This window comes from Anser brachyrhynchus, assembly GCF_964034855.1.
Source record: "Anser brachyrhynchus genome assembly, chromosome: 3".
Lineage (NCBI taxonomy): Eukaryota > Metazoa > Chordata > Aves > Anseriformes > Anatidae > Anser > Anser brachyrhynchus.
In genome coordinates, this window is record NC_137696.1 from 86,189,998 (window position 1) to 86,209,032 (window position 19,035).

General features: G+C 43.6%; 1 long non-coding RNA gene across 1 annotated transcript; it reads left to right on the forward strand.

The window, feature by feature from the left end:
• The first annotated feature begins 8,432 nt into the window (after positions 1–8,432).
• LOC308193629 lies at positions 8,433–12,366 on the forward strand. The gene is made up of 2 exons (XR_013949822.1): positions 8,433–9,129; positions 9,973–12,366. It is a non-coding gene; the product is annotated as an uncharacterized lncRNA (long non-coding RNA).
• Positions 12,367–19,035: the final 6,669 nt, after the last annotated feature.

Below are 19,035 nucleotides of genomic sequence, written 5' to 3' on the forward strand. Positions count from 1 at the left end.
GTTGCAGAAGGTCAGCTCTCTTTCAAACATGGCACTTCTGCTGCTTTGTTTGCACAAATGAGTGCTCTTGACCAAGTAGCCCTTCCTGATTGTTCACTCGTCTCTCTTCCTAAAAATTTAAGGCAGATAGCACATCATTTTTATTCATAGCAATTATTTCCTGCAAATGTTTTTTATTTGAAAGGCAGAATACAGAAGCCGATATGATACCCTTGTAATACGTGAGGAGATTTAAACGAAAGCAAGACTAATCGCATAGGGCACCCCACAGTGAGGAAAATGTTTCATCTACAAAGCCCGGCCGAGGCTGACTGTGGTGGTGATGTTCATGAGAGCTCATTTGCAGCATGTGTAGTTCAGGTGCTTCTGCTCGGCCTGTGGTACACAGGGTGGGATGCTGGTCTTTCCAGGGATGTTGTTTCTGGTATTTCCGTGTTTTGGTATTGCCAAACACTGCCTGCTCAGTGACCCCTGTGGTCACACACTCATTTCTTCACCAGGACTTTGCTGGCAGGAGATGGTTAATCAGCAAATAATGACAAGGACAGAAAGGATAAGATCGTTGTTTTAAGTAGGAATCTTTAAGGTGATGGGGGATGTTGGAGCACTTTCAGCATGTATTACTAAAAAATAAAAATAAAAATAGAGACGATAAGTAAATCAGCAAAATTTGATACTGCCAAAGTGAAAAGCTTCAGCTATTACGTTACTTTATGCATAGTGTGCACCAAATAACAATTGCATCTTTTTTTCTAAGGGGCACACTTGATCCACTGTGGTTTAAAGAACATGGAGAAAACTCTGATAGAGAATAACGATGAGATACAAAATATATAGTAAAGGAATGCCTTACTGGAGATTGCTCTTTTGCATCCTTCCTGCTTTCCCTGGAGATAAGAACAGTGCTGCGCTTCACTCAGATGCAGATCCTGCCCATTTTTTCAAGGTCCATCATCTTCAGTTTGATTCTTTGTATATTGCAACTGGGATTCTGTCCTGTGTGCTAAAATGTGGATATCAGCAAGCAGAATGATTCCCTTCCTGAGCGTTGAGATAAAGTGATGGAGTCGGTCTACTTGATGAACGCTAAAAGGGAATGTGCAATGTACGGAAAACACTCAGCTGACCTGCAGGGTTTGAAACTTGCCTATAAAGCTCCCACTTAGATGAGATGCTTTCAGAGTGGGTAGGCCAAACTATACTCTTCCTAAGTATCTGCTAATTACCTTAATGGAATGCAAAAGCAGGGAGAGGCACCAAAAGGGATTTGAAATTTGGGAGAGTGGGAAGGGCAGGAATGTTGTTCTGTGTACAAGATCACACACACCGAATCCCACAGTCACTGAGGTAGGGACCTGTGGAGATAGTCTCGTCCATATCTCAAAATGAAACACTTGAATCTGCACATTCCCATATACTCAAAATGGCCCTAACAGGCACTAACAACCTAACAACATCCTTATCATTTGACCAAACCTCCTGAAGGAGCATTGTCAGGAAAAGAAGAGGTTGCAGTCATAGGGTGAGATGTGCAAACATGCCTCAGGGGGTTGGAGCACCCAGGGCTAAATCTCCACGGTGACTCAGTTGCTCCATGACTTAGGGGTTCAGACCAGTAGGAAACATAGCCCCAGGGCAGAAACCCACATTCTCCACATGCTGCCTGCAGAGGATCAGAAGCCGAACAGTGGTGTTTTGAAAAGCTGGCAAAGTGAGAGGCGAGCGAGCTACCAGCCATGTGAAAGCAGGTTACCATTAGAGCTGAGAGCATACGAGGCAAAGCCCCTCCAAGACAGCTAAGTCCTTTGGGCTTCTTGCCTGGAGCTGGCTGCCAAAACTTGCCCAGGCATTTCTTACATGAGGCAAAGAGTTTTCTGCTCCATCCTGGCTTTGTACACCCATTAGCATGTAAACAGCACACCAGCTGGGGAGAGCAGCTGTGCTCACAGCCCCGCAGATCTGATGGGAGCAGCTTATGCATCAAGGACTCCCACTATGTACAGAGGCTGTCCTCACTGCCAAACTATGACCACCTTGGATGAGCCTCTCTTAATCTCTTCCATTAGGGATATTCCAGTTGTTGTGGCCCACAGGGAGGGGAGTCCGAGGGAGGCAAGCATTCAAAGTGATTTCTCTGAGTGAAGTAGCAATAGTAAAGCCTGGGCTGTGTGTGCCAGGGGGAAATACTCTGAACTTGGTGGCATATGAACTTACAGTGCTGCTCCAAGAGTTTTGTCTGTCCTGTTTACAGAGATATTAAGGTAGCAGTTTCTTTTTCCAGGGCTGGTGGGAATTTGGTACTGCAACTGCCTTAGGGGGCTTGAGAAACCCCATCCAGAAAAAGAATGCACCCAAAGGTCACAGTGAAGCCAAATAATGAAAATGGAGGATAAGACATGAACAAGGATATCCTGGAGGATTTGGAGCACACCAATTGCTGCCAGCATCTGCTGGGGGAGCTGGACTCTGGTGGTGTCTCAGTAGTACTTGGGTGGAGGGAAAACCAAAATAAAATTGCATTTGGCTACAAAAACACCTTTCCTTGAGCACAGCCAAGCTTTGCAAAGGCAGAGAACAAAAGGCTGACTGGCAAGAAGGGGAAGAAAGTGCTGGAAAGGAATTTATTTCTACAGGAAGCTCAATGGCTTGCCGTAAAACAGACTGTGATTCTGCTGTTTCCACGTTAAATCCTAAAAAAGGGCTGCTCCAGCAAGCAGCAGATCCTCTGGTGCAGAAACAGGGGTTTGAAAAGGACGAAAGGCAACTTGAGCTTCCCAGCTGGATTGGTAGTAAAAAAAAATAATAACCAAGAGCAAGCTTTTTCCTTTTCTTCTCCTCCTTCCAGAAATTCTCTGGTTTCATCTTTTTGGGTCTTAGACATTCATATAATCCCAGGCTTGCTTTTAAGAAAAAAGAAAATGTGTATAAGGCCTTCTACGCCCCAAATCTATAGCAACAGTTCCAATTTTCATTACCAGAAATAGCAAGAGGAAATGAAAAGCAGGTGTGGGAAGGCTTTTCTGAATGATGCCAGGGCTGTGCTTTACTCTTTACTGGAGGGAAATACACATCTGTGCATGCCAGGCTATTGCCTTACTGCATAGCTCCCTTCCAGCCACAGAAACCTGACAAAGGTAACTAAATATTCTCAAGATCTTCTGAGCATTTTTGCTGGCAGCCTGTGCCACTGGAATATTTCACTGACCTTCGACAAAGTCAGTAAGGGTGGCTTGCTAGGAAACAAAACAAACAAACAAAAACAAAACAAAAACGGGGCACTGAAGATCTCAGAATTAAGCAAGTAAAAGTAAAGTAAAGTAAATGGTCATGTAAAAACAACTTGGGAGGCCAGTGGGAACAAAACCAAGCATCTTGTTTGTCTAACAATGATGCTGCGTCCTTCCTGCTTTTTGCATACATTAGTAGCACTTTTTCTGAGTTACTCAAGATGACTTTGGTGAAGAGACTTTGGTGAAGAAAGCAAGACTTATGTGGAGTGACTGAGGGAACTGGGGTTGCTTAGTCTGGAGGAGAGGAAGCTGAGGGGGAGACCTTATTGCTCTCTACCACTAGCTGGGTGTCGTTTTCTCAAGTGGCAAGTGATCGGATACACAAGGAAATGGTCTCAAGTTGTGCCAGACTGGATATTAGGAGGAATTTCTTACAGAGAGAGTGGTCAAGCATTGTAACGGGCTGCTCGGGTCAGTGGTGGAGTCTCCATCCCTGGAGGTATGTAAGAGAGGTGTGGACGTGGCACGTAAGGGGCATGGTTTAGTGATGGGACTCTGTAGGTCAGGCTGATGGTTGGACTTGGTGATCCTGAAGGTCTTTTCCAGCCTAGATGATTTTGTGGTCCTGTGATCCTGCCAGCTGCTGAGTGACAGCCACTGCCAGACCCAGCAGTGAAGGAGCCAACATCCAGCCCGGGTTACCCCAGCGCAGCACGCACAAGCCAAATCACTCTGTTTGCTTCATTTCTGGGGACTAACTGCCAGATCCTGGAATTCACTCTTTCTCCTCCTACCCACCCTTCAACCAAGCAGGAATGAGTGCCCTGGAGCTAGCTGCACCCTGCCAGCCCGAGCCTTTAAAACAGCACAAAGTCACAGCCCGGCCTCGACAGGGAAATGTAGGCCTGGGCCTGGCCCCGTGGAGAGCAGCTGCAGGAAAGGCCCCGGGGCTGCTCCAGCCCAGCAATAACCTACGCACACAAGGACGGTGTATTTTCTTTATCGTCGCTTCAGTGGAAAGGGGCGGAAAAATAATTCATTTGCGTATACAGCCGTTTAGGCCCAGTCATGATTCCTTTAAAGCCCGTGCCAATGGATTTTAGTCATTCTCTGGCAAAGGTTTCTCTTTTAACCGCAAACGCTGAATAGTTATTGGGTGAGTCACCGCCTTAAGTAATCTAATTCCTTGACCAGTACATGCTTGCTTCCTGCACTTCAGAGTGGCTTTCTGCAGTCAGATATTTCACTGTACGCCTCCCCTGCAGCGTTTTTCTGTCCTGCAGTGTCCAGAGTAGCAGAGCTGCAGTGTCCATATCTCAAGGTGATTCCCAATGCAAAACCCTGGTTGTTTTGGGGCTGGGAAAGGTCCACTGCCCTCCCTCAGCTCAAAGCCAGCGTGTGCTGCCCTTGAGGAAGCACCAAGCTCGGGGTTAGAAGGTAATTTTTCAGACAGCAAGCCTTTACTCAGCAAGTCCGGTCATATCTGGAGGCAAAGTGCGGATGTGCAGCTTTACCAGCAAGTTGTAAAACAGCCAGAGCTGCAACATTTGCCGTGTAACAGCAGCTGAAGGGAAAGAAGTCTCAGCCAGCCCTTCGGAGAGGAGCAGCTGGTGCCCAAGGGCTGTGTTGGCCGCCTCCAGAAAGGCAGCACTAGCAGCAACCACCCGCCAGCAGCACGGGACAGTGGCAAACCGCACCAAAACCCAGCCATACCCAGCTGTACCCGCTATAGCAAGGCGATTGGATTGCTTTCCCTTTTTCATATACTTGTTGTACAAGACAATGTACTGCTGAAAAATGATGGGGCTTAGAAACACTGGAGAAGAATGATATTTTTTTCCCTTTAGAATATGTATGTTTCAGGAACACTTAATCGTTTGAGGATTAAATGGTGGTGAACACACACAAGGCACCTTTTGAAGAATGTTATTAAAGTCTTTCATAGCCCCTTCTTTCATGATTGCAGCTTTCTGTTTCATTTCCTATTTATGGGGGATCGTGTTTTCCTTGAGGCATCTTCTGCCCACCACCTACTGCAAACTCCTTTTCTTCAGGGGAAGAACAGAAAAAGAGAGGTAGCAAGTGGGGAGGGTTAAATTATACTCTGATATTTTCAAGCCAAGAAAAATAGACTATAATAAAAGTACTCTAATATAAATTTATGATCCCGATAGAAAAAAATGTCCTTGTGCATTTATGTATATAGGTACTGCTGACAAACAAAGCAGTTCCAGCTGTGGATATGTCTAATAGCCTATATAGCTGATAGCAATATTAGGTCCTCTCTTGACCTAATCTATATGCGCACCTATGATCAAAACACACACACACTTTGAACAGAGGAAAAAAATGTTTTATATGAATTGTTCAAAGAGGTGACCAATTCTGAAGTTGGTTACTGAGCAAAGAGAGTGTTATTGTTAATTTTAATGTCTATTTTAATGCTTTTTGAATTATTATACCATGATGAAGTGTCTAGAAAACAAGTCTTACGAGGAGCGGCTGAGGGAACTGGGGTTGTTTAGCCTGGAGAAAAGGAGGTTCAGGGGAGACATTACCCCACTCTACAATTACCTTAAAGGAGGTTGTAGCGGGGTGGGGATTCGGCTCTTCTCCTAAGCACCCAGTGATAAGACAAGGGGAAATGGCCTCAACTTGCATCAGGGAAGGTTTAGGTTGGATATTAGGATAAATTTCTTTACTGAAAGGGCTGTGTGGCCTTGGAATAGGCTGTCAAGGAAAGTGGTTGAGTCACCATCCCTGGAAGTCTTCAAGAAATGTGTAGATTTGGAACTTTAGTAGCATGGTTTAGTGGTGGACCTTAGTACTAGGTTAAAGGTTGGACTAGATGATCTTAGAGGTCTTTTCCAACCTGAATGATTCTATGATTCTATGATGCTTGTATGCAGTAATTCAAGTTTCTAATATTTGCCTTTTCTTTTCTAAAATTTGGTGTCGATAATTTAGCTATCTCAGGGACCTGCAAGTATGTAAGCACCTAAGGTCAAGGTGGTCAGTTCTGCATTTCTGCTGCTGTTCTATGAAGGGCTTTGTGAATGGTGGGCTTCAGGCTCCTCGTTCCTAAAGCCAGAAGTGGTCATATCTCCGTAGGCTTTCTGACAGTAGTGGGATAAAGGCATATCACTCAGAAAGGCAACTGGTTTCATCCTAAAGACATGAAGCAATGTCAAGCCCACCAGCACAAGGTAAACTATTTGAATACTCATTTACCACCACTGCTAGGAAACTGGTTTTCTTTCAAGGTTGAATTCATTTAACTTCAGCTAATAAATATTAGATCTTGTTACATTCTTTTACATGACATTAAAACATTGCCCCAGATATCCTTCTTCTGGGTAAATATCTATAAACACAGATCAAGTCACCTCTCAGCCTGCGTAAGCCTTCTCTTTGGGGTTTGCGTTCCAGCCCTTGGGGCATTTTTGTAGCTCTCCTTTGAGTTCTCTGCAGTATTTCACATCTTTCTTGAAGCATGAAAGTGAGAAGTGGACAAAGTATCATAATAGCAGTCATTAATTCAAAATCACTTTCCTTCTTTTACTTCATATTCCCTTATTATTCTTCTATGTGTTGCATCGGCCAGTTTTTCCCACAGCATTGCATTAAGTGCTTGTGGTTGGGTAATTATTTGCAATGACCCCTGTGTCCTTCTGTTCAGTACCACTTTCGAAGAGTGTTCCTCATTCTGTGCTAGTTTTTCAATCAAACGGTAACGTGGTATTAAGTCAAATGGCTTTGAGAAGTGTAAGTGTATGTATTGCTGCAGACCTGTGAGCAAGTAATCCTGTCAAAAAAAGGCAACAGGGTTGTGTGATGGGACGTACCATCCCTGAAACCATGCTGACTGACATTTCTTATAATTTTAGCTGTAGCTAGAGCTTAGTTTAGTCTTCATTGAGTCCTGAATTCACTGTTCTACTGTTGACCAAGATCTCCACCAGGGTCTTATACTTCCCTGAATTACACCATTCACTCTTTGACTAAGTATCCAAGATTTTTAAAGATCTGAGCACCCTGACTCGCTCCTTTCAGTCTCTTGGCTATGAGTAATCTGAATAAGTTCATTTGAAATTTCTGATCTTTTGCAGATGCTGCATCATGCACATTTCTCTGTACAGGAGAGGTTTCTGCTTCTGGTTATAACTTCATTTAAGCTAGTTGTATTCTCCTGCTCCACTCCACCTACAGCACAGAAATCCCTGAAAATGGCTGCCTTTTCCAGGTCCTATTTACACATTTACCTGTTGAAAGCAGCAGCGGGCCCTTACCTGACCAAGGACTTTTTGATTTCTGGTACGATAAAAATACCTTCTTGCTGCCTTTAGCTGTTAAATCCAAAGCTGTGTGAATGATTTCTCTTTAGCTCTCCACATCCCTGTACATTATTTGCAGTTGTTAGCTTCACTGTTCTTCCATTCTTTTAGCCTGGAAATTTTTCCGGCAGCTCAACTTTTCCATGTGACTGCAGAAGCAAGGCTGAAGCACACCGGTAGGATAGCATTGAACAGTTCTCAGTTTGATGTAATGCTTCCCACATTACAAATCAGTTATGTCAGCAAAAAGATTGAGGTTTTGGAAAATTCTCCCTTTTGAAGTTCCAAATGCACACGATAGATGTTGGTACTTTCTTCGCAAGGTCAGTGAAACTAGGCTGATTTCCCTGGTGTAGGGGCAGCTGCCAATTTTTAGGTCAGTGATGATCTCATCTTTGACAAGCAGAATGCGAACCAGTATGCGGAGTTGTCATATGTTCTACTGATACCCACACAGCTACTGCAGCATGGAGGTCAATACTAATTTAATCTGCTTTTGTGACTGCAGTAAAGCCACGGCACTTCTGCATTAAGAAATCATCCGTCATTTCTGGAAACTCAGGAAATGTTGCCATTGGCCAGAGAAGTCTAGCCAGTGCATCCCAAGAGAAAGGTGTACATGATAATACAGTTTTACAGCACATTGTATAGGAAGATTAAGGGCAAGTAAGATGAGATGCACTTTAACAAATGCTCGCCAACACCAACACCTCTTTAACCCACCACTTGAAAGTGTAACCTATGACCTTTCAGAGAGCCTGGTAATGATCTATAACTGCCTAGAAAGTAGCAATGCCCTTAATGTACAGTGCCTTGGGTGAAACATCATGTCATCATGTCATCAGCGTAGATCTCAGCATGTCATCAAGACATCATGTCATCAGCATAGATCTCCACCAAATGCACCAGTCTGGGCTCCTGCACATGAGCGTCCTTCGTTTGTGACAATGCCCTTCAGCCCTGCTTCTGGAAAGCAGAGAACTGCCATGGGATCCACCTGTGCCTCCAAGAGCCAGATGCATTGCAGGCCCCTCCTGGTTGGCATTGCAGAGAGGACCATCTGCATCGTCTGCCTTGATTAGGACCAGCTGGGAGGCCCTTATGGGCTTTTCTGAGGTTTGCCTGGTTTGAGACGAGCTGCATTTCTCACTTTCCTACTCCACCACCTGTGTGTCTTCTCTTCCAGTTGGTTCTTGCAGGTTCCTCACTTCAGATGTCTGATTCAGCACCTGGTGGTGATTTGATACCTCCAGATGTGAAGATAACACTCCGGTTCTTCTGCTTCTGGTCATGACAAATTGCCAGCCTCTTTCTTTGTTTCTCATGTTCCCTCACCAACTTAACTCCACTGCCAAAGCTCAAAAGATCAGCCATAATGCTGGCAAATTAAGGAAATCTTTCAGAAAAGCTTTCTCTTTTTTGGCCTTTTAGAAGACAGTTAGCTTTTGCTTAAGACGTTTGACTTCCTTTGGTAGGAATTCTGGTGCTCCCGCCTCACGGAGACTCTCTGCACCTTCGTTCAGCTAAGAAGCAAATATGGCATGTGGTACAGGTCAAGGTAACTGGTAAGGCTCTTCCCACCCCAATTGCTGCATTTCTAGATAAGAGCTCCCAAACTTCCAGGAAAAAAAAAATCTCCTACATGAGATGTCTGTGTGCAAACTTTATCCTTTTTCAAGAGTTATCAATTCAAATAAAACTAACTAAAGAGCTCTACTTTTCTAGTACAAGTGCTTCCAATTTTAAAAGATATACAAAACGTCTTAACAGTGTTTGACAATGATATGGATACAGTGAGAAATTGATAATGTTAAGGTCCTAGTACAAAAAAGTTTTAAAAAGGATTAAATTATAATCAGCAGATAATTATAATAAGGATTAAGGGAAAAAATACTGGAATATTTTTTCTTTCTATGTTTTTATTCATTGCTTAACTCTCTAGGAAAAAAAAAGAAAGAAAGAAAGAAATCTGATAGAAGATATTTATACTGCATATAAGCTTAGCTATGAAAAATATGCCTACCTTATTTTCATGGTATTTCATCTTTTGTTCTGCGGCTTTCAGTTTATTTTTTTAACTACAAAGACAAGCTTTCTATTGTTGTTTAGATGATTGTGGGTGAATGCTAGGACTTAAAATATACTTTAATTTATGTTGTTACAATCCACAAAATAAGATATTATTAGTGACTTGACAAAGCTGGGTCTTTGTCAGGAGCGTCATACTGTACAATAATTAGAAACTGTTGTGAGCATTGTTCTACCATTACAGTTTCATCAGTGCAGTAATAAGACCCAGCTCTGCTCCCATTCAATTCAACAGGATTTTTGTTATTGACTTTTATGAGAGTAGGGTCATATTATATATTGCGTGGAATTAAATACCTGACAGATTTTTTTTCTTAAAGGGCTAACTTCACACGGACTTGCTGGGAGCTGCAATGAAGCAGAGGATGAGCTTCTTCAACCCTTCCTGGCAGCGCCACCTTTCTGATCTGGATTACCAAGGACCACTGAACATGAACGGACCTTGTGGCTTGAAAACTAGCCCCAGAGTGGCCATGAGCGTTTCTTGCCCCACATCCCACCCACTTTCAGACCATACAGCTGCCTGGCAAATAGCTTGCCCTTGGCCTGTTTGCATGCACCTGGGAGCATCCTAACCTACGGAGCAAGCTCAGGCAAGCGTGGTCCCTGCAGCTGCTGTTGCAGAGAGGCAGGGGCTGCACTTACTTGCAGTATGGCAAGCAGTCAAGTCTGCTCTTGAGGGTGATGTTGGCATAGTTGATATTTATTCTCTCTAGAGATTTCTGGGGATCTCTGAACCCTCTCTGTGACCTGAATTTGTCTCTGTTGCACCACTGTTTGCCCCTAGCGTTACCCTGATGTGGGTGGAAAGAAAAACATGCTGTCTGCCAGGTACAGCTGTGGGAAAGGGCTAGGTCCTCCCTGCTCTGAGCAGAGCATGCCCACATGCTCATAGGAGAAGCCATAAGGAGGAGAGCAGAGCTGGGGTGTGCAGAAATGAAGGGCTGAATGCACAGCTAGTGCAGATCAGCAACACTAGAGATGCTAGCAACACTATCCTCGCTTGTGCCTGCCGAGGATCTGGCTTATAGCATCCTTCTTGGCCATCAGAAAAGCACAAAATGCAAGGTAGCCACAAGCAAAAGAAGAATAACAAAGCACTTTGCTAGCAGCAAGGGTTAGAGAGCTGTATCAGTTTCTTCAATCGCTGCCGGAGTCCCTGCTGCTGGCCTCATCACCTGCCTGTTTCAGGCAATCTCTTCTCTAGGCTGCCTCAGCCATCTGGTAGGATTACAGACAGAACAAAGCAGTAGAAGAGGAGAAGCAGGAGTTAGGGGAGGAAAGCTTGTTCATCCTGCCCCCCCCCCCCGCGCCTCCCTTTCATCCTCAGCATGTGTAAATCCTGGCTGTGGCCTGGCTCCGAACAAGTGTGTGTGCAGAGGTAGCCAAGGCCATTTGATTCAGCGCCATTGGAAATCTGATTTCTTGTTGGTCTTACACAAAGGTCTATTAATTAGGGCTGATAGAGCTTAGTAAAAAATCTGCTTGGCTAGCAAGGGCAGTCTCGCTTGCTCACTCTTTTCTTAGATCTTGCCAAGATCTCAAAAAATAGAAGGAGCTTAATTACACTCAGTGGATTAATCTCCAAGGGAAAGAAATTGTAATTAGCTCTTTGTAATGTGCCACTTTTTTCTCTGGGCTTTCAGAGTTTGTCAGTGTGTCTGTCTGTCCTTCTGTGTGACTAGAACAAATGCAATTCTGCACAGCTTTTATGCTTGCTTTTCATCCCAGTCCAGAGACTCAAATGGCAGCTTGACTTCATAAACATTTCCAGTTGATCTTGGAGGGACTGGTTTTTCCTCAGTTTCTCTCTTAAATCCTGCTTGCTCACCACGTTCTGTAGGGCTATTCTTTTTAGCTTCAGTCACCCGTGGTCCCACAGCCAAGTCTGCTCAGGCCTTGTGGTACCTCCTCAAACTCCTACTGTTTTAGTCCTTCACTTCATGGGAGTAGCAAGTAAAGCTTGGGGTCTGACTGTGCCATTTTGAGCTCTTCACATAATGGCATGAGCTGAAACAGCCCATCAGTGGTCAACGGGAATGCAGTAAACCCAGTGCCATACCATATAGCATTTAGGTTTACGGTCAAGTAAGTTTGAAGGTGAACAGTAGTGTTAGGAAGAAAATCTAAAGCCAGAATGAGCCATTGCAAGAGATTTCAGTGAATTCCCATTTCTCACAAATGGGAATTAGGCACAGGTTTAAAAATCACCTTGATAAATGAGAATGTGTCCAGCAAAGACACACCGAGCACTCTGATTTATAGCAGTCATTGGATGAAGTCATGTCCCTGATACATAGCACCTTTGCAGCTGAGTTTGCATATGCACTAGCTAATTTTGCAGGGATGTACACTGGGGTGCATCGCACAGAGGCAGGCAAGATCAAGCCCTTCATGTGTACATCACGGCAGTGTATCAAGGAGAAGAATAAAAAGAGGAAATGAAATACTCTCCTATGGGGGAGTGAGCATGGAGGGAGCCTTCAAGATGTATATCCCTTAATCCTTCTGTGTAGTATATCATCATTCCTCAACAGTGCAGTAAAGCTATCGCTTCATTAAGACTCTCAGTCCTAGGAAAGGTGACCCAAACTCCCCTTCCATCCATTTGAATCTTGCTCTGACAGCCAGTGACTTGTTAATTATTAATATGAAATATTTGATGGTACATAGAGCAGCTGAACCCGGTTTAATGTATGCTCAGGGCGACTCTCTGAAGATGAAATCAGCCATTCCGATGCTTTGGATTTTTCTACTGAAGTTTTCCCTTTTGCTCCCTCTTTTACTTCCCTGCCTTTCTTCCTTGTGGCTTTGTGCCTTCATGCTGAGTGTCTTCTTTCATCTCGGCGATGAACTTACAGGTCTGTATTTCGATTCTGTTCCTTTACTGACTGTTCAGGCTTAATGGGGAAATAAGAAACAGGATACAACCCAACCCCTGGTTTCACCCAGTCCCTGGAAACCCTATTTCATTCTTCCATTGGAAATGGTTAGTCTGCCCAGTGCCACACACTTTTAAACACAGCTCATCCCTGCATACCCCTGAAGTTTGAGCTGTGGCATTAGCTTCAACTGTAAGAGAAATCACATCACCCAGAGTTAAACATGTGCTACATGTGGTAAATACAGGCTTTGGAAGACTTATCTTCTGGCTTAGGGCATGCTTTTAAGATGCAAATCTCCTCTTTAGAATGATTTGCTTGCTATGAGATTATCATTTGCTACCTGCATGCTTTATCAATGCACACATATGTTACTGAGGTTTTAACCACCCCTTCACCCTGGGCACAGGCACTGTTACTTGTGGAATCTGCTGTTTTATCATTTGAAACAAAGGGATATCATTTGTTTGACTCCCGAGCAAATAGCACGGGTATTCAAAAGCACTTTTCCTGTCTCTGGGCAGGACGCGTTTGGCGACACCACCTTCTGCCTTTTATTTGCGGAGCATCTCCTGCGCGGATCAAGAGAATCCACTTGAGTTAGCCCCCCGCTCGCAGCTTCCTATTTTGTTCACCTTGTTGCATCTTGCCCTTTGGAGAGCCGCGTGCCGTGGTAATACCCGGGGGCTGTGCCAACATGGTCCCAGAATCCCAGCTTAGTCGCGGAGAAAATCTCCCTGCTGATTGGCAGGAGAGAGCCCCAAAGCACCCATGTAGTCATTTCCCAGGGGACACGAGAGCCAGCTCAGTTAAAGCCTCTTTGAAAACCTGCTCACCAGGCCATTCAGCAAAATCTGAAGCAGCACGGGGCTAATATCAAGCACAGCAAAGACACCAGACTTTGGAAATTCCTGATCGTCTGCTCTTCCTTGCTTACTGCACTGCCTTTACTCATTTTATGATCGCTAGAATATACATGGTAGTGACATGATACTTGTCATATATGTCCACCCCTCTCTAGGGAAATACGTGAGCATGTTTAACCAATATTCTGTGGCGTACTGTAACGCTTACACGTGAGGGACCTAGCAAGCAAGGCACAGCAGAAGCAACAAGCCCCATTCGTTGTTTCTCCCCGCTCATGTAACAGCTGCACTGACTTTCACACATTATGTTTTTCCTGAAGAATCTCTCTAAGCAGCTTCCATAAAACAGCAGTATTTGCACTGTGGAGGCAACCTTTGTTCTACTTAGCAGAAAGTAATACTCAGTCTCTGTGTGTAAATGCAGAAGGGGAGGTGATTGGGAAAGCACTTTGGAAGAGTTTAGAAAGCAGGATTGAGATTTTATTATTATTATTATTGGAAATTTGAACATTTTCTATCACATTAACTGACTTTACAGCAATTTATTTTGCTGCTATCATAAAGGGAGGTAATGAACCATGAAGTTTCTTCAGGAAATTGTCAGCATCTGCCTGCAAATAATTTTCAACCACATGTGAGCCATGAAGGAAGAACACAATGATTCAAAGGAAACTGCTTGTCCTCATCCTAAAGGAAGAGTGTCACTAGTGTTTGACACATTCTGGAGAAAGGCCTGTTTTATAGACATGTCACTAATACGCGACAGTGGAAAATTTAGATGCATGCTAGTCATCTCGCGGATGAGATTAACTTTTTTTTGAAAGCATATGTTCCTGCAGATGGATAATCGTAATGAAAGGATAATCAATAAAATGCGATGAAATTCAACAACCTGCTTTTTATTCTCTAAGGGATTTCACTTTTTAAAACAATTATCTCCCTGCTCTCTGCGACACCTCCTTTGTTCCTCACAGTAGGTGCCTAACACTAAATCAAAATCGAAACCCATATCTAATCAAAGATAATAGAAAATTTAAAAGATTTCCTTATCAGTTCCAAACACATACAGCATCTCACAGGAGTTATCTAGGATTAGGAAGCTTTCTGGGTGTGATTCACTGATTTACATCATATCTCCGTAGCTTTGGTGACGAACATTGTACAAAAGAATAAAGCAACATCCTCAGGTTGGGATATACTGGAAATGTATGGGAAAAGGACTCTCCATGCCTACTGCCTTGTGTGGTTGTTTATACAGGTGCAAGGGGACTATAAAGTGCAACCAGCTAAATGTGAAGCATTTTATTCTCACTGTTCATGGACGCAATTTACTGTGCAAGGTACATGGCAGTAAAAAGTCAAGCTCATACGTGTTTTAATCTTTAAAAGTTTCCCAGTGATAGAAAAGCTGTACATTTCCTCTATCCAGGCTTTCATTTTCTGCGGTTAGGACATCTATCATTCCCTCTCTTGGGTCTTTTCTTCCTTGATGTAATAAGAAAAAAAGGCTTTCTCATCTTTTTCTTTTTTTTTTTCTTTTTCCTTTTTTTTTAATGGACATATTATCATTAAAAGTATCTCAGACCTCATTACAGCTCCCCACAAAACACTGGTCATGTTTCTCTGACTAGGAGAATGCCAGTGTTTGTCTTCATACCAGGTTCACTGGCCAGAGAAATGACTCGCTAAACTCATCGCAGGCAGAGAGTTAGAATTCATTGATTTACTCATTTTCCCCTGTGCTCATCACTCTAACAACTGAGCATTTCATAACTTCTGAATGGATTTATCTCTGAAGTAGATCAGTGAAGTAAAGAAATTTTATTTACTTCCATTTTACTGGTGAAGAACTGAGGCAATGAGAGATTAAGTGACTTGTCACAGGTTGCAAAGGAATCCAATAATGCACCCAGGAATAAAGGCCAGATCTCTTTAGTATCAGACCAGTGCCTTAGCCACAAGAACATCTTTTTTCTCCTTCTGCCTTAATAACCTCTAACTCATTTCTTCCCCGGATTCTGTGTCTTGCAGCAGTCTCTGTCTCTGCTCACAGCTTGCTTGCTTTTACCATAATCCCATCAAACTCTCCATCCTTATGGTGCCTTCAGAAACATTTTAAATTTGTTTCTGATATCAATACAAACAAATGATCGCAGTATTCTCAAAGTAGCATTACAGCAAACCCCACATGAAACAGATGGAAGAAATAAAATGAGGAGATGATGTGCCACTATAACAATAGTGAGAAGACAATATATTGCTAACAACACTCCCAGTCTGCTGCTTCTCCACTGTGTGTGCAAAAAGCTTTGTTAACAGAAATCATAGCTAGTTATTTACAAGTATTATGGTTAAGGTTTTCTTCTACTTGGTTTTCAACTGGGACAAGGACGTAGCAATTATTCCCTGAGTACGTATCTGTAGAATAAAAATAGCAGAAATACCTGGTTTCAGTTTTGCATTCTGGAAGTACTTCCTTGGCTGGGAAGAAGAAGAGAATGAGAGCTTGTGGTGCTTAGACAAGGAGGAGAAACACTGTATTTTGGATACAGCTTTATAGACACCTATCCCATTTTTTACTCTCCCTACAAAAAGTAATAAAGCGTAGTAGCCAGTGGGGTAAATGGGTGGTGTCCCTCAGCCTGTCTGGAGTCAGTAAGTCTCAGTTGCAGTCACATAACTCCCAAGTGAAAGGGATGGAGCAGGGTCTCCAGTGGGCTGCTCCAAGTAAAGGCATTTCCCTGGTACATGGCTGGGACAAATCATTCGCATTTCAGAAGTGACTTACGCCCAATTTGCACTGGTATCTGTGAGTAAACCATGTGAAAAGCCATGAAGAATTCACCCCAAGAAAGTTAATCTTATCCATCTGAAGGCAGTATTTCTCCCTAACTGAACGGAGTCAACCTGGTAGCGTAGCCGTAGGTCAGGAAAATGATCTGTCCTCTATCTGAGCTGGCCAGTCCTGGCATTCTTGAAGGTGACCATGCCCTACCTCCCTAGAATCCTTACCATGCTTGTATTCAATCTGAATTTAGGTTGATGAAGCTTACAAGTTCTGCGTACCCTTCTAATAGCAGTCTTGGGGCCTTCCTAAGACACACCGTGCGTCTTCTCACGCACCCAGCTCTGAGACACAGCTTTGCTGCAGAGGCTCCTGGCACAGGGAGAGGCTGCCGCACCGTGCACAAAGATCACGGACGTTCTCCTTACCAGGGCTCGTGCAGCCCTGAGCAGGCTCAGAAGAGGACCTTCACTTTGTGAAGTTCACAAGTGCACCCCTTCACTTTGGGTGGTTTATATTTCACCATGACGTTCAGGGCAAATACCATGGTTCTTCAGCAAGATGTGCCATCACCTATAGCCTCCAGAACCCCGCTGAAATAAGGTATGGACTCATCTGGGATATTTAGGATGAAATGGTTCTCTCTTACCTTGCCTAGGTTTACTGCATGTGCCAAGTTTCATTAAGTTTCAAATCATCCAAAGGTAACGTTTTTGCTGTTGATGTTCTAGCCTACGCCTGTAACTTGTGTCTCAGCAGAGGATATTTCAGTGCCTGCCCCCAAAAAGGCACTGAAGGCAGTTTCATTCAGCTCCTTCAGCCTTACTCGTGTACTTCCAGCAGGGCAAGGAGTAGAGTAAGAAAATCTCCAGGATTTACGGAAGTGATTACTTGCCAGCTCTGTCAACCATTTTCATCCAGACCTGGCATCCAGCAGAAATCAGCACAGGGAGTGGGACAGAAAGACAAACTGCTGGAACTACTGAAATTTCAGCCTTTTGCACCTGGCAGAAGGAGTCTCAAGGACCTCCAAATGCCAGAAAATCCTAGAGCAAACGCATTTTCTCCAGCCTTTTCCAAGGTCTGGCATGACAGAAAACTGGGTCCAGGACCAACAGTGGCAGCCACAGCAAAGATGAGCACCCCTGCAGCTCTGCAGCCACAACCACATCACAGGGCATGGGATGGTGCTTGCACGCACAGTGCCTCTGGAGGAGCAGCCAGGCTGGCAAGCCACCTCTCCTGGATGCTCTGTCAAAACCTCCATGAGTAAACACGGTCCTTGACTTTGGAGAATGTGTTTCCAGAGAATATTAATTTCCTTGTTTCCAGAGAAAATGAATTTGCTCATTTGTCAGTCTGAGTTAGGAAAGATTGGACAGTTGCCCAAATACTCTGGTGAAGTCTGTTTTCAAGAAGTGCTTTAGTATTTTAGAAGAAAAGTCTAGAAACAATAACCAAAAAAAAAAAAAATCCCACATAATTAGAAACTCTAGCATTGGGAGTGATTGTTCTTCCTCATTATGCTATAAAACGGAGATACTCGCCTTTACATGAATTTCCAGTAACCTCTGCTTTTCTGTTTTATACATGCTGTCCTCATAATATTTTTATAGAATGCGACAAAGAAACTATTTCAATAAAGCTTTTCTTTCTTCACGTACTGAGGAACTATAACTTTTCATTTAGCCTTGTAAGGTATGACACATCTTTTGACACTTTCTGACTCCCAGTACAAGGCAAAGGCAACTTCTGAGCTTGTTGTTTTGGTTTCCTTTTTCTTTTTGATCTGTTTAGCTGAGCTCTTGTCAGTTGAGAAAGAATTTTTAACTCATAAATTTCTGGATGCTGAAAAAATTACTTCTGCTTGTCACCAGATCATGAAGCATATTCTTGCCTTTTTTTTTTTTTTTAAAGTTTTATTCTATTTTTTATTCAGTGCCTTTGCAAGATCCCACTTTTCTTTCTGCATGGCTGATCCATGGAGGTGAAGGGCTCTGCTGCTGGGACCGCACTGCTTCATGGCCCTGAGAAAGCTCAGGCTACTTTCTCTTTACTAGAAAAACCCCTTTTCATTAGGAGAAGTCTGTAACCACACAAGCCATCTCTTGAGCAGGGCAGTCCTTGCCCTGCTTCTGCCCACAAGGAGGGACACGAGTGCAACTGGCCCTGCTGGAGACAGGGGCAGGAGGTGGTGGGCGTGATGGGACACCCCGGGGCTGTGGACATCTTCCTGACAGCCTGGAGGACACTACACAGAGAGACAATCGGCATGGGACACGGGGTGGCAAGGTAAACCCACATGGTTTCCATCCAGCGGGAGGGTCTAGAAGAGGAAATCCCCAATGCAAAGTCTCGGTGATGTCTCACAACAGAGCCTACCTCCCCAGAGAGATTTTCTTGGAGACAGAGACAGGCAGGGAGACGCTTTGTCCAGGACAACCCAGTGTCTTTGGTCATTTTGGACAGCAATTCAGGCAAACAGAGCAGAGATGGCTAGGGCAGAGCTCGCTTCCACTACACAGGACTGTATTTTCTTTACCCTTTAGTCTTTCCTAGATATGTCTATAATGACCCACTTATCGAAGTTTTCCTATGATAAGCTCCCTTTAATAACTTTGTTATTTATCACTTTTTATGACCCCAGCTACTGGCATTAATCAATAATATAATCTTTTCTTCCCCAAAGATATCACTACCTGCATAGTTAAATATAAATTTACTATTCACTCCTTCCCTTGGCCCTTTGTTACTCGCCTGTCTACTTCAGAGTAAAACCCACAAACACCCATCAATATATCTTTTTTTCTCTGCTAACATTTCCATCGGCTATTTTGGATCTTGAAAACA